Consider the following 3,169-nt stretch of genomic DNA (forward strand, 5'->3'; position numbering starts at 1 on the left):
ACCTCCCGGGTGATTCTCGGGTACCAACCGCCAACACCAGAGGGCTACTACGACGACAACGAGTCTGTCTGTCTCGCTAGCGGTCGAATATACGGGCGCACGATATAAATACCGCACCTAGCGAGACTCCCTCTACGTCTAAGGCAGGGACTACCGGGCATAGCCTTACTGACGAGGGACTACCGGATATAGCCATACTGACGAGTCCATCGGTAGTCCCGGGACGAAACGCGCATTTTCTTTTCACCTGGCAGGGACTCCACTACCATCAAAATATAATCTATTCACTTCTCGACTGAAATTCGTACACTCCAGAAGGATCGAATCAGGGACGTTGGAGGAAAACTACAACTACTAAATCCCTTCCTCGACGAAGATGGCGATTTTATCGGCATCATTCATTGAAATTGTTGCAGCTTTACATAAACGAAGTGACGCAGCATCCCGGAATTCCAGTGAGCAATTTTCTCTAGAATTTAAAAAAAAACTCACAGTTTAACGAACTTCCTACAAAGCTCGACGATTGAAATTATTCCGCGCGGAAATTTACAAACTACGTGTCTCGATTCCATCCTATCTCTATTACGAAGAAAAGGCGAAATTTTCGGTAAATTCAGCGAAAGGATTAAAAATGAAGTTATTGAGACGTTTAAAAATCTAGTTAAATCAACACTATTTGTATTGCTATTTGATCTCTTAAATAGTTTCAGTTCAAACTCATAATCTGAATTTTAAGGTTCTCATCGTACCAGAGTAGAACTCATACTGGCTTCGCTAAATAGGTATACGTTAATTATCGTCTACTTTCAAGCGTCCATTGCTCGGGGAACGGCGCGCATAGATGGTCGGCGCGCGACTTGGAAAAACCCTGCCCTCTCCATTCGGGTTATTGGACAAGTTGAACTCGCCCTTTCGGGCGGCAGCTCGCTTAGCCGGCGCGACGCGATGCGTGCATCTCGCCGTGCTGTTACCAGCGGGGGCCACGAGGAGGCGGAGCTGCCAGTGTGAAGCTCGGTCCCAGCAGGTTGGCTTTTCAGCCGATTATTCCCTGCACCGTCACAGTATTCATTTGCATGAGTACCGCCTGCGTCGACAGTCGCAGGGTGTCCTTCCTAGATCTTCCTTGCCGTTTTCCTTTCTTGTGTTCTTTTCTGCATCTGTTTCCTGCTCTTTTATGTTCGTTTTCCTGTCTAGAGTCCGATGTCGTTGGTCTCTGTGCCGCTCAGCGTTGCGGATTCTTCTTCTTCTTCTTCTTCTTCCCCTCTGCTCTGTTCGGGTGGTCTCCGTGCCAGCCTTTGACTCCGTCTTGGAGGCAGTCTGTCGGTTCACTCAGCTGTGCTGCTCCTCTCCCTGAGTGTCATCCCTGTAGCGGGGTGCCCTCTGTCTCTCGCAGAATTCTCCTTTTCTTCTCTTCTTTTGTCTGTAGAACGCTCCTTGTGAACTGGCGGAAGTGGGGGTATACGTCGTTCGTTATAAACTCCCACTTTTCTTCTGGCTAGTCTAACTCTAGTTCGTGTATTGCATTCCGCAGTTTTTGACAGTCTTCTTCGAAGAGAAGACAATCCTCGAGGATGTGGTGAGGGGTTTCCTCTTCGCCGCAGTCGCACATGTCTACTTCGCTCAGGCAGAACGTCTTGAGTTTGCTGTTGAAGTCCCCGTGGCCGCTAATGAACTGTGGCCGCTAATGTGTGTATGTCATATAGTGGTCGGGTCTTACCCAGCGATTCTCAAGCCTGTCCTTGATGCTGTCGAAGTACGCGTAGGTCGTTCTTCCCTTCCTCGTGGTCTGCCAGCGTTCTTGCCACTTCTCTATTGCTTGTCTGGCGATTTCCTTTTCGCTTGACCTTCGTAACCTATCGTCTTGACCTTTTTTCCATCGATATGTCCTTGCTCGGACTTCGATGAGGAGGTCGATCGGGATGGCTCCGGCGATGACCTGGAGTGCCTCTGTTGACGTCGTTCTGTAGGCCTTTGTCACTCGGAGGAGTGCCATCCTCTGCGATCTTATGAGCATGCTCTTTGCTTTACTCTTCAGCAGGTCGCTCCAGCCGGCTGCGGCGTATGTGGTTATCGGTTCAAACAGCCCTTTGTACAGGGTACGCATGGCCGCGTGTCCGAGTCCCCACTTCGCCTTGGCCACTCTCGCGAGTTCTCGTGTTCTTTTCTGTGTCTGTTTTCTGCTCTTTTATGTTCGTTTTCCTGTCTAGAGTCCGATGTCGTTGGTCTCTGTGCTGTTTATTTTCAGGCCGCTTTCTAGGTACTCTCCCAGGTACTTGATCGTCTGTTTCATTTTTATACTTCTGCCATCGATCTTGATGATCGGTGGTCTCTCCGCGTCCAGCTTGCCTTTGACGAGTATCATCTCCGTTTTCTCCGCCGACAACGAGAATTTCTTCCTGGCGCACCAAGTAGAAACGCGTGTGACTACATTTTGTCCTTTCTCTTGTAGTTCAGTCCTCGCGTTTCCTGCGATCAGGATCACTATATCGTCCGCGTACGTGACCGGTTCACACTCTGTCGCGTTTGTCATGAGTTCAGCCAGCAGGTCGTCGAATATTAGGTTCCAAAGGCTTGGACCCAGTACCGACCCCTGCGGACATCCCTTCGTAACGGGCTTGCTAACAATGTCATTTTTCCCAGCGATTCGCACGACTCTGTCCGAAAAGTAGCTCCTCGTCAATCGATATAGATTGCCGGGGCAGTCTCTTCTCTTTAGCTCGTGCAATACGTTGGGCCACCACACGTTATCACAGGTTCCAGATATGTCGAGTGCGATTGCGAGAACGTATCTTTTCTCGCTCATTCGCTCGACTATCTCGCGGAATTTTGTAATCGCGTCCACCGTAGATCTTCCGGGACGAAAGCCGTACTGACACTTTATTACCGCTTTCAGTTGTCTGTGGAGGCGCGGGATGATAGGCTGTCGTGCGTAAGTGCTTGACACCGAGCAACCGGCATAACTCTTCAAACAGTCGCGATTCAAATTGTCATCCTTGGTCGGCCGTTATTTTTAAGGGGACGCTGAAACGAGCTATGCAAGTCGAAAGGAGGGCCGAGGCAACAGTTGGCGCTTTCATATCAGCAATGGGAACGGCTTCGGGCCAACGCGAAAAACGATCGATACACGTTAGACAATATCGATAATCTCGCGAATATTGCATCACGATAA

General features: G+C 49.6%; 1 long non-coding RNA gene across 1 annotated transcript in view; it reads right to left on the reverse strand.

Annotated features, from left to right (window-relative positions):
* LOC117152605 overlaps window positions 1-1,117 on the reverse strand; it is a 12,659-nt gene extending 11,542 nt beyond the window's left edge. The window contains exon 1 of the long non-coding RNA XR_004463003.1: window positions 789-1,117. This is a non-coding gene — a long non-coding RNA (uncharacterized LOC117152605). The remainder of the gene's footprint in view (window positions 1-788) is intronic.
* Window positions 1,118-3,169: the final 2,052 nt, after the last annotated feature.

The sequence above is a fragment of the Bombus impatiens genome, unplaced genomic scaffold (genome assembly GCF_000188095.3).
Source record: "Bombus impatiens unplaced genomic scaffold, BIMP_2.2 scf_0086, whole genome shotgun sequence".
NCBI lineage: Eukaryota > Metazoa > Arthropoda > Insecta > Hymenoptera > Apidae > Bombus > Bombus impatiens.